Source organism: Lithobates pipiens, unplaced genomic scaffold (assembly GCF_037356315.1).
Source record: "Lithobates pipiens isolate NorthernLeopardFrog02 unplaced genomic scaffold, aLitPip1_a1.2 Scaffold_22, whole genome shotgun sequence".
In the NCBI taxonomy this organism is placed as follows: Eukaryota; Metazoa; Chordata; class Amphibia; order Anura; family Ranidae; genus Lithobates; species Lithobates pipiens.
Genome location: NW_027507784.1, coordinates 138,093,327 through 138,106,543, shown reverse-complemented (window position 1 = coordinate 138,106,543; position 13,217 = coordinate 138,093,327). Strand labels below are relative to the sequence as shown.

The window sequence follows — 13,217 nt, the reverse complement described above, 5'->3', positions numbered from 1 at the left end:
AATATTATACGTGTACAAGCCTATTACCGTACCACTGATACCAGTCCTGAAAAGAACCTTTGTGGAACTAATAGTAACAGCAAGTCTTTAAAATTATCCTCACTGCCTGACACACTGCTTCCTGCCTGTCCCTATACAAATTGGCAAAAAAGAGTAGGCTGGAACGATTAGCTGGAACAGCTCTTTTGTGGACCTGATAGTAACAGCTAATGATGATGATGATGATGATGATGAAGAAAGACTAATCTGGCTGAGCTGTCCCTAAAATAGCAGCATACAGCGCTCTGTCCCTTTATCTAAACTGACAAAAGAAACTCAGGCTGCTGACCTAACACCTATACCAGTCCTGAAAAGAACTTTTGTGTACCAAATAGCTAGCGTTTTCTCTGTCCCTACTCCACACAGGATCCTTTCCCTACAGTGACAGAAGAAAGAATGTAAAATGGCCACCGGATCGGGTGTATTTATAGGTTAGGGGGAATGTCCAAGTGTCCATGAGCTGTCATGTCTCAATTGGTTGTCCTGTAACACATGATAAACGTGTCACGAAAGGTTAAAGTTCTTGTATACATTAAACACGTAAGTCCGCCGGGGCGAACGACGGAAAAAGGCGTTCGAACCCGCGGACGGCGAAAGTCGGAAATTCGCCGCGAAACGACCGCCGGGCGAACCGTTCGGCCATCACTACCTAGGAACAGAAAATGACAAGATTGCTTATCAGGGCTTTCAGATGGGGTCTTGTCTAACAGCATTGACCACCACTAACAGCTCAGGCTCTGGTCAGGTTAGTAAAATAAAATCCAACCTGTCACACACTGTAAGCATTTTATTAAAAAAGTTTTTACTAATGTTAGCTATCACTTGCTTCTTTAATTTAGTGTAACTTTGTTACTAGGAGTCCAGACTTAGTAAAACTTCCATCTTTAAATTTTACCTACAGGTAAGCTTATAATAAGGCTTACCTATAGGTAGTTTAAATATCTCCTAAACATGCACCATTTAGGGGATATTTACTGTACATGCAGCCAGTGACATCACTGGTGCACACGCCCAGGACTGTTTTTAAGGCAGGGCAAAAGGGGCAGCTGCCCTGGGCCCCATCATTGTAGTGGGGCCCAAAGCAGCTGCCTAATACTTGCCAACTATCCCAGTTTAAATTCCCTTATCCCTTGAAGTTTTAGTCCCGTGCTGTGTCCCAATATCTCAGTGTAAACTTCTGCTGCTGCTGCCAAGTTCTGCCCTATTGCCATGTACAGATGACTCACCTGCAAACCTGTGTTTCTATGTAAATAACCAACATTGATATGTAAATAGTGGTGGCATTAATATGTAAATTGATTTTTAAATAGAGGTGGAGTTCATATGTATATCATGTCCCCCTGAGGTCACATCCACTATCATTTCTGCTGGAAGCTCCCCACTGGGGAAGTAAAGGAGCATGCTTGAAAGTCTTGCCTACAATTGTGGTAATTAAGCTTAACCACTTGCCGACCGCCTAACGCCGATGTACGTCGGCAGAATGGCACGGGCAGGCATAAGCACGTACATGTACGTGATTTGCCTCCCGCGGGTCGGGGGCCCGATCGGGCCCCCGCCCGGTGCCTGCGGCGGTCGGTTTTCGTTCGGGAGCGATCCCGGACGAGGGGACGGCCATTCATTCATGGCCACCCCCTCGCGATCGCTCCCGACGAATAGAAATCCCCGGTGACATCACTTCCTCTCCTGTAATGTAAACACAGGAGAGGAAGTGATGTATTCTCTCCTCCGTGTCGGTATTTTTCGTTCCGACACGGAGGAGAGCGGATCAGTGAGTTGCACCAACACATCCCACACACAGTAGAACATGCCAGGCACACTCACACCCCCCCTTTACCCCCCGATCACCCCCCCAATTACCCCTGCCCCCCAGTCACAGTGACACCAATGTCATTTTTTTTTTTTTTTTTTTTTTTTTGCATTGGTGTCATTTGTGACTGTAATAACTGTTAGGGCAGTTAGAGTTAGCCCCCTTTAGTTCTAATGTACCCCCCTAACCCCCCCAATAAAGGTTTAACCCCGTGATCACCCCCCGTCGCCAGTGTCACTAAGGCTGGGTTCACATTGCAGCGGTTTATGAGAACGAATGTGATTCGCACCGCACTGCAGTGCAAATCACATCCGATCTCTGTGCGATTCGAGTTCAGCCATTCGCCGCACCCGCCGCACCCGCCACACCCGCCGCACCCGCCGCAAATTCGCACGGGACCCTTTTTTTGGCCCGCAGCAGAATCGGATCGCATGGGTGTTCACACCATGCGATCCGAGTTTGCAGATCGCACTGCGATATGCGAACTGATCTGGGGGTGTCAGTAACATTTCACTGACACTCCCAGCAGTTCGCATAGGGCAGTGTGAACTGCCGCCGGGAGGCATGCGATGCGGGAACCCGCCGCGGATTCGCGGCGTTTCCGCATCGCTCCAGTGTGAACCCAGCCTAATAAGCGATCATTTTTCTGATCGCCGTATTAGTGTCCCAGGTGACGCTAGTTAGGCAGGTAGGTATTTAGGTTCGCCGCAGCTTTTTATAGCGCCAGGGACCCCCATATACTACCGCATAAAGCCCCCTGATTGCCCCCTAGTTAACCCTTTCACCAGTGATCACCATATAACTGTTACAGGTGACGCTGGTTGGTTAGTTATTTTTTTATAGTTTCAGGGCACCCGCCATTTATTACCTAATAAAGGTTTAACCCCCTGATCACCCGGCGGGTGTCATTTGTGACTAATAACTGTTAGGGCAGTTAGGGTTAGCCCCCTTTAGTTCTAAGGTACCCCCCTAACCCCCCCAATAAAGGTTTAACCCCGTGATCACCCCCCGTCGCCAGTGTCACTAAGGCTGGGTTCAGATTGCAGCGGTTTGAGAACGGATGTGATTCGCACTGCAGTGCAAATCACATCCGATCTCTGTGCGATTCGAGTTCAGCCATTCGCCGCACCCGCCACACCCGCCGCACCCGCCGCAAATTCGCACGGGACCCTTTTTTTGGCCCGCAGCAGAATCGGATCGCATGGGTGTTCACACCATGCGATCCGAGTTTGCAGATCGCACTGCGATATGCGAACTGATCTGGGGGTGTCAGTAACATTTCACTGACACTCCCAGCAGTTCGCATAGGGCAGTGTGAACTGCCGCCGGGAGGCATGCGATGCGGGAACCCGCCGCGCATTCGTGGCGTTCCCGCATCGCTCCAGTGTGAACCCAGCCTAATAAGCGATCGTTTTTCTGATCGCTGTATTAGTGTCACAGGTGACGCTAGTTAGGCAAGTAGGTATTTAGGTTCGCCGCAGCTTTTTATAGCGCCAGGGACCCCCATATACTACCGCATAAAGCCCCCTGATTGCCCCCTAGTTAACCCTTTCACCAGTGATCACCATATAACTGTTACAGGTGACGCTGGTTGGTTAGTTATTTTTTTATAGTTTCAGGGCACCCGCCATTTATTACCTAGTCTCACTAGTGTACCCCTAAATTTAGGGGTGTCTACTTTCCAAAATGGGGTCATTTGGGGGGGGTTTGTGCCATCTTGGCATTTTATGGCCTTCAAAACTGTAACGCCCTTAGAAAGCCTGAAGGCGGTGCTTGGTTTTCGGGGCCCCGTACGCGGCTAGGCTCCCAAAAAGTCCCACATATGTGGTATCCCCGTACTCAGGAGAAGCAGCAGAATTTATTTTGGGGTGTCATTTCACATATGCCCATGGCATGCGTGAGCAATATATCATTTAGTGACAACTTTGTGAAAAAAAAAAAAAAAAAAAAAAAGTTTGTAATTTTCCCGCAACTTGTGGCAAAATATAAAATATTCCATGGACTCAACATGCCTCTCAGCAAATAGCTTGGGGTGTCTACTTTCTAAAATGGGGTCATTTGTGGGGGTTTTGTGCCATCTTGGCATTTTATGGCCTTCAAAACTGTAATAGGTAGTGAGGAGTGAAGTCAAATATTTACGCCCTTAGAAAGCCTGAAGGCGGTGCTTGGTTTTCGGGGCCCCGTACGCGGCTAGGCTCCCAAAAAGTCCCACATATGTGGTATCCCCGTACTCAGGAGAAGCAGCAGAATTTATTTTGGGGTGTCATTTCACATATGCCCATGGCATGTGTGAGCAATATATCATTTAGTGACAACTTTGTGAAAAAAAAAAAAAAAAAAAAAAAGTTTGTAATTTTCCCGCAACTTGTGGCAAAATATAAAATATTCCATGAACTCAACATGCCTCTCAGCAAATAGCTTGGGGTGTCTACTTTCTAAAATGGGGTCATTTGTGGGGGTTTTGTGCCATCTTGGCATTTTATGGCCTTCAAAACTGTAATAGGTAGTGAGAAGTGAACTCAAAAATTTACGCCCTTAGAAAGCCTGAAGGCGGTGCTTGGTTTTCGGGGCCCCGTACGCGGCTAGGCTCCCAAAAAGTCCCACATATGTGGTATCCCCGTACTCAGGAGAAGCAGCAGAATTTATTTTGGGGTGTCATTTCACATACGCCCATAGCATGTGTGAGCAATATATCATTTAGTGACAACTTTGTGTAAAAAAAAAAAAAAAATTTTTTTTTTGTCATTATTCAATCGCTTGAGGCAAAAAAATAAAATATTCAATGGGCTCAACATGCCTCTTATCAATTTCCTTAGGGGGTCTACTTTCCAAAATGGGGTCATTTGGGGGGGTTTTGTACTGCCCTGCCATTTTAGCACCTCAAGAAATGAGATAGGCAGTCGTAAACTAAAAGCTGCGTAAATTCCAGAAAACGTACCTTAGTTTGTAGATGTGACAACTTTTGCGCAAACCAATAAATATACAATTATTGACTTTTTTTTTACCAAAGACATGTGGCTGAATACATTTTGGCCTAAATGTATGACTAAAATTGAGTTTATTGGATTTTTCTAATAACAAAAAGTAGAAAATATCATTTTTTTTCAAAATTTGCGGTCTTTTTACGTTTATATCGCAAAAAATAAAAATCGCAGAGGCAATCAAATACCATCAAAAGAAAGCTCTATTTGTGGGAAGAAAAGGACGCAAATTTTGTTTGGGTACAACATTGCATGACCGCGCAATTACCAGTTAAAGCAGCGCAGTGCCAAAGTGTAAAAAGACCTCTGGTCATTTACCAGCAAAATGGTCCGGTCTGAAAGTGGTTAACATCATGTTTTGCAAAAGTAAGCAAATTGGAGGTGGATTCTTCAAAATAACATGGTGCCACAGCACCCTGAATTATGGTGCATGTGAATGTGCAGGCAGAGGAGATGATGTGCTGTAAGCTTTAGCAGCCAATCAGTGAGCAGTAATGCTATGCACTAACCTCTTGCAACCAATTAGTGAGCAGTAATAATGTGCAGTAACCTCTAACAACCAATTAGTGAGTGGTATAGATGTACAGTAACCTCTAGCATTCAATCAGTGAGCAGTATTGATGTACAGTAATCTCCAGCAACCAATCAACAAGCAGAAGTCATGTGTTGTAACCTCTAGAAAATAACAGTGAGTCATAATGTGTGCTGCAATCTCTAACAGCAAGTGAGCAGTAATGATACACTGTAACCTCTGGCAACCAATTGCAATCACTGCCTGATCTTATTCAGTAAACTAATTTTGAGTCTAGCTGCTATTTATTGTATGTCTCAAAGCATGCGGAGAGCGAAATTGCATGGACGAGGGGGCCCCAAGAAAATGTTTGCCCAGGGTCCAGTTAATATTAAAGACGGCCCTGCATACGCCCTGAAGGAACGGTCACCTGTGCCATTCCTTCAGAGCCCTGTGCCGTGAACGGCAGCTCTCACATGCAGAGCCAGAGTCTGCGAACCTGGAAGCAAGATGGATGAAGATGGAAGCTATCTCCAGCCATGACATTGCATCGCTGGAAGGCTTCGTTTTGAGGTGCCACATAATGTGCTAGTATGTGATGCATACTAGCACATTATGCCTTTGCCTTGCAGGTAAGAAAAAAAAACAAAAATGTGCAGCGGTTTACAACCGCTTTAAGACTAGAACCACAGAGTGAAGTAGAGAACACAAGCATCCAAAACTTCTGGAAGTTTAGAATGCTAAAGGGTCTGATGGAGGCTGCAGTGCTTGAACCGAGAAAAGGTAAGAGTCACGGGCTGCTGAAGAGGTATGTATGCTATCTCTTCCTTTGCAGAAAACTGCTTTGAGAGTTTTGGAGTGACAAAATTGCTTTCAGCTAAATACAAAGCCACCATCTAATTAATGCATTCAAACTGAACACTGCTCCTGGATTGCTCTCCCTAGAGAAGAGCACTTCCATTAGGCAGCACCACTAGATCTAAATCTCAAACAGAACACACTTTTTTTTAAAGTGAAGTGAAACTCTCAAAAAGTATTTTTCCCATAGCAAAATGCCAAACTATCAACCTTTTACACTTTACAAATTGAGCCCATAATATATATCTAAACATTTATTTTAAAAATGTTTATTACATTGTTTTATAATCCCAGTCCCAAGGTGATAATAAGATGATTTGCAAACATTGCTTTTCATTTTTATGCTAAGAAAATAATTAAACTTGTCAGCTTATCTGCAGTTCCACGTGTTAACTGTTTTCCAGAGAGCTGCAATATTAAATAAAAAAAAATAAGACTAACCTTGGACTCCTGCTGTTCTATTGTATGCTAATGTTTTTCCAAGCAGAATTGCTAACTGACAGCTGCTATAACCTATTTCTCAAATTAAAGAACCAATTGTTTCTAAAATATGCAAATAAATGACCCCTTTACAACATGTAAAGAAACCACAACATTTTCTGTAAAAGAAGCTTGCATTTATTATGATTTGGCAGTCTTGCTTTCCTATGAGAATAACATGGTGCACACACATCTCTAACAATAGGATGCTATTAAAGAAAATCTGTAGTGGGTTATTACATATTTCTTTCCTAAACTAAAAAAATTTCTATATTTATTTTTTAGTTAGGTAAATACACAATGATGCATAATAGGTGTTTTTTATTCTCAATTTGAATGAGTAGGTAGAGCTTTAGGTCCCTTTTCACTTGTTTTATTGGGCCTGCTTTTCTTTTTTGTTGCAAAAACATGTTTACTGAGCTCAATGGCTCAAGGTGAAATAGATCCACATAGAGAACCTGAAGGTACCAATGTTTTTTTGGTTGCTCTAAAGAAATTATATTACCTATGTAAAATGTGCAGGTATAAGCATGTTAAGATGAAGCATTTTAAATGCTCACTTCTCCTTATCATAAATGATATTGTTTTCACTTTCAATTTAATGTGCCATTGAGTCCCCGGGACCCGCAGATCAGCTTCTGCTGTGAATTAGCAGTAAATCTGCTATGGGGCAGTCAGGAAATGGTTAACTAAATTGAACTACTTCAGGAAGAGTTAATTCCCCAGCACAACCCTCTCTCGTGTACTATGTGTTATGGTGTACTATGAGGATAGCAGTCTCCCAGTATAGGAACTGCAGCAAGTTTTTTCTTTATAATGTACTAGTTGAAGGGAACGATGACCAAAAATGTAAATGTTCAAATTAGAAAAGTAGTCTAAAAACTTCCATTGTGAACCATGAAGCCCCTCTATCTTAAGGCAGTAAGATGTGATAATCATACCATATGCACTTACAGATAGACCATTATTTCTGTTTCTACTTGGTGACATAAATCTTCATTATGAAAGTGTTATAAACTTAACCACTTAAGCCCTGGACCATTTTGCGGGCTTAAGACCAGAGCACTTTTTGCAATTAGGCACTGTGACGCTTTAACTGACAATTGCACATGCGACGTGGCTCCCAAAAAAAATTGATGTCCTTTTTTCCCCATAAATAGAGCTTTCTTTTGGTGGTATTTGATCACCTCTGCGGTTTTAATTTTTTGTGCTATAAACAAAAAAAGAGCAACAATTTTGAAAAAAAAAAACACATTATTTTTTACTTTTTGCTATAATAAATATCCCAAAAAATATATAAAAAAAGTTTTTTTTCCTCAGTTTAGGGTGATACGTATTCTTCTACATATTTTTGATAAAAAAATCTCAATAAGCGATTATTGATTGGTTGGCGCAAAAGTTATAGCACTTACAAAATAGGGGATAGCTTTATGGCATTTTTATTAATATTTTTTTTACTAGTAATGGTGTCAATCAGTGATTTGTATTGTGACTGCGACATTATGGCGGACATTGGACATTTTTGACACATTTTTGGGACCATTGTCATTTATACAGCAATCAGTGCTATACAAATGCTTAAAAGGGGTTAACCAGCAGGTGGCAGTGTAGGGGTTAAGTGTGTCCTAGGGGCATGTTTATAACTGTGGGGGGTGTGGCTGTGATTTACAGAACACTGATCTCTGCTCCAAACACAGGGAGCAGAGATCAGTGTCACTTGTTGCTAGGCAGAATGGGGAGATACTGTTTACATCAGCATCTCCCCGTCCTCCCTCCCCGTGAGATGACGTACATCGTTGTGCGCCAGTCGGGAAGTGGTTAAAGAAGCAATGTACCATTTGCTATTCAAAGAGAAAAGGTTAAACTAGAGAATTTAATAAAATCGCTATCGTTAACCTCCCTGGCGGTATGATTATTTCTGATTTTAGGTGCTGAAAGTGGTACCATTATTTTGCATGGATATTTGGCGTTTTATATTGTAGGCCTGTAATTCTTACAAATGATTCACTTAAAGCTGTCCAAACAAGAGTCTAATAGACATCTAGGGTATGATAAAGTTTGAAATATACAAAATCATAAATTATAATATAATATAATATATATATATATATATATATATATATATATATATATATATATACATATATATATATATATATATATATATATATATATATATATATATATATATAATATCTATAAATAATTATAACAAATAATAATATAATAATAATAAAGATTATTTAATAATGTAATCAAATCAAAAACAGTGACATTTGCTCAGTTGCAGAATTGTCGCTGTCTTTACTTTTAGTGGTTGATGATGAATTTCCCCACGAACTATCGCTCAATTCTGCAAGTGATTCTAATTTATTATCACTGTTTTCTAGCTGGCCTAAAAGCACTTTTGACGTAAACTGACATTTTTTGGTTGCTATGGACAATTTCCAACTTCCTGGCATAAAGAATAATATTTATAATATAAAACTGCATACAGGACACTGGAAAAACCACTAGGGACAAAGGGGATGTGTAATTATTTGATACAATACTGTAATCTGTAAGATTACAGTATACTGTATCTATAATGTGTTTTTTACTTTTTGTATTTGGCGCCGAACTCCGTTCCCGTGTGTCGCAATGCTCACAGGGAACGGAGATCGGCACTGTGGCAGATCGAGCGAGACACAGCAGCTCGCAGATCACAGCGGGGAGACATCACACTATCCAGGGGACAAGGTAAGTAAACCTCTACATGGTTCCTGCGATGCGATCCCGAGTCTGGTTTGGGAATACCTCTTTTGGTACTGAAATCTCACCCCGAGCCATACTCGGGAATACCACCAGGGAGGCTACGGAAGACCTGAACTGTGGAAGAAGGACTAGTCACTGGTATGCCCTGTAATCTCCTTGCAGTTCTATTTTTCCCATTACTTCCTCATTATGCCTTATTTCATCCTGTGGGGTTGATTTACTAAAGGCAAATAGCCTGTTCACTTTCCAAGGAAAGTTGCCCCAGAACTTAGTGAATGTGGGAAGTTTTATTTTGCAAAGAATACCCAAGCACATCCAATGAAATGTTTCCTTGCACATGATTGGATGAAATCAGCAGAGCTTCAACTCATTCACTAAGCTTTAGAGAAAATATGCTTGCAAAGTGTAACTTCCCTTGCAAAATGAACAACCCATTTGCCTTTAGTAAATCAACCCCTGTGTCTCTGTGTGGAGGCAGCCACCTTGGTAGAGACAGGGCTTTGCTTCCTCATGTCTGAGCTGCTGCCTAATGACTGCTGTTTCAATCACTTGTTGAAGAATAATAAAGAAGCAGCAGGAGAGATTCAGAAAGCACAGATCCACTGACTGAATAAAGCAGAAGTATGAGGATTCCTGTAGTGCAGATTCCTTTCCAGCAAGGAAAACAATGAGAAGCACAGTAGCAACATCACCAAATCTCACACCAAGCACCCTGGAAGACAAAGTGCCTTCAGCCTAGTACACACCATGAATCTTTCATTCGTTCAACCCAGCCCAGCGGGTTGAACGAATGAAAACTGCCAGCGCTGATCAGAGCCACTGTACTAACAATCCAATGTTAGTAGAGTGATCTCCCTCGCTTAGCTGTTCTGACAGCCCCCCCTGCCCACCAGAACACTCTGGTCTGTGCTCTCAGCCATTGGCTGGTGTTCCAGCTTGCACATCCAAAAGAAGCTGCTGCAAAACATACGGGCCGAATGTCGGACGGTTTTTATTGAACCGCCTGATGTCACCTGACATTCAGCCCATGTGTACTAGGCTTTAAATTCCCACTGCATATATACATCTATAAGTCTATAAGCACAGGAAGTGCACCGCTATTTTTCTGGAGACCTTTCAGGCAAAGTGTACACATTTACAGGGTACTGCTTGAGCACACATTATTTCTAGGTGTTCCCCAAAATATAACAAATCTTCACTTTTAGAGTCCAGGCCCACTTCAATACCAATTTTTGAATTTTTTTTCATAATGGCCTATTGTTATACACTGTGATCCTAGGGACGAGGTGCACAATGTGTATGGGTCATTGACCAGAAAGACTCTTTTAGTAGACATGTGCAGAGTAAAATATTTTGTTTCGGAATTTCGTTTTCGTCCGAAAAATTAATTAATTTAGTTACTCCCGAAGTTCGTTTTTATTTATTTAGTTTTTCGTTCAAAAATTGCATTCGTTCAAAAATCCACATGAATTACGGTCGAATCTGTCTTTGAAGGCTTATGGTGTCTGTTGAATGTATAAAGAAGATTCGACGGAGCTAGTATATAGCATACTTTGTGTGAACTTTAGAACCCTATTAAAGTCCATGGGACTGCAACGTTCAAAATCTAAAGTGCTAATTTTAAAGGCTAATTTGCAAGTTACTGTCCTAAAAAGTGTTTGGGGACCCGGGTCCTGCCCCAGGGGACATGTATCAATGCAAAAAAAAAGTTTTAAAACGGCCGTTTTTTCGGGAGCAGTGAAACAATAAAAGTGTAGTAGTCCTTTAAATTTCGTACGGGGGGGTTTATAGTTTGCCTGTGAAGGGGCGCATGTTTCTGGTGCTTAGAACTGTCCCTGCACAAAGTGTCATTTATGCAGGAAAAAAAGTCCTTTAAAATCACTCGCAGCTATTATGAATTGTCGGCTCCGTACTACAGAGAACACTCATTGAAAGTCATTGATAAAAAAAAAAAAAAAAGAGTGGGGGTCCCCCAAATTCAATTACCAAGCCCTTCAGGTCTGGTATGGATATTAAGGGGAACCCTGCATCAAATTTAAAAAATCCATACCAGACCCTTTATCTGAGCACGCAACCTGGCAGGCCGCAGGAAAAGAGGGGGGACGAGAGAGCGCCCCCTCCCTCCTGAACCGTACCAGGCCACATGCCCTCAACATTGGGAGGATGCTTTGGGGGTCTGTGACCCCCTCAAAGCACCTTGTCCCCATGTTGATGCGGAGAAGGGCCTCATCCCCACAACCCTGGCCGGTGGTTGTGGGGGTCTGCGGGCGTGAGGGCTTATCAGAATCTGGAAGCCCCCTTTAACAAGGGGACCCCCAGATCCCGCCCCCCACCCCCCTGTTTGAAATGGTAAGGGGGTAGTGTCTCTTCCGTGGAGACAGAAGATGGATGGATTCGCTGCGCTGATTCAGATGAGCCATCGCTGGACCCCGGAGAGATGATCATCCGTCATTGGATAGCAAGAGTGGATTACCACCGCTGGAATCTTTTTTTTTATTTTTTTTATTTTTAATAGAGGAATTTTTCAAAAGTGTGTTTGTCTTATTTAACAATTTTTTACACTTTCTTTGTGAAATGGTAGGGGTACCCCCTTACCATTTCAAACAGGGGGGGCCGGAATCTGGGGGTCCCCTTGTTAAAGGGGGCTTCCAGATTCTGATAAGCCCCCGCCCGCAGACCCCTACAACCACCGGCCAGGGTTGTGGAGATGAGGCCCTTGTCCCCATCAACATGGGGACATGGTGCTTTGAGGGGTCAGCATCCTCCCAATGTTGAGGGCATGAGGCCTGGTACGGTTCAGGAGGGAGGGGGGACCGCTCTCTCGTCCCCCCCTCTTTTCCTGCGGCCTGCCAGGTTGCGTGCTCGGATAAAGGGTCTGGTATGGATTTTTAGGGGGACCCCCACGTCAATTTTTTTTTTAATTTGACGCGGGGTTCCCCTTAATATCCATACCAGACCTGAAGGGTCTGGTATGGATATTTAGGGGGAACCCCACGTCAATTTTTTTTTAAATTTGATGCAGGATTCACCTTAATATCCATACCAGACCTGAAGGGCCTGGTAATTGAATTTGGGGGACCCCCACGCTTTTTTATTTATTTATTTTTTATTTTTTTATCAATGAGTGTTCTCTTACGGAGCCGACAATTCATCATAGCTGCGAGTGATTTTAAAGGACTTTTTTTCCTGCATAAATGACACTTTGAGCAGGGACAGTTCTAAGCACCAGAAACATGCGCCCCTTCACAGGCATACTATAGACACCCCCCCCCCCCCCCGTACGAAATTTAAAGGAATATTACATATTACACTTTTATTGTTTCACTTTAATAATTATTAAAATCACTGCTCCCGAAAAAACGGCCGTTTTTAAAACTTTTTTTTGCATTGATACATATCCCCTGGGACAAGTGTCCCCAAACACTTTTTAGGACAGTAACTTGCAGAATCTTTTCTCTCTGTCAAATCTTTTTTCTCTGTTGAATATTTTCTCTATATAATCTTGGACTAATAGAGGTAAGGTTAGGCACATTCGACCACAGGTTCTATAGACACAGATTGTTATTGTCAGAGTCACATCGAATCGCCTATTCTATATCGAACTGTTGTAACAATGAAAACGAAAATAAAGCATTTATTTATGTCGGATCTTTCGTTTTTCAGGTTCTGTGCTTTCGTTATCGTTTGTCAAAACGAAAACGAAAATAGCTGAAATTCGGACGAAAATGCATTCGGACGAAAAGGAATGCACATGTCTATCTTTTAGAGAGAAGCACCCTCTTCCTCA

The 13,217-nt window shown here is 42.4% G+C and overlaps 1 protein-coding gene across 1 annotated transcript in view; it reads left to right on the top strand.

The window, feature by feature from the left end:
- CPS1 (carbamoyl-phosphate synthase 1) overlaps positions 1 to 13,217 on the top strand; it is a 179,499-nt gene that overhangs the window by 38,282 nt on the left and 128,000 nt on the right. The window lies entirely within an intron of this gene.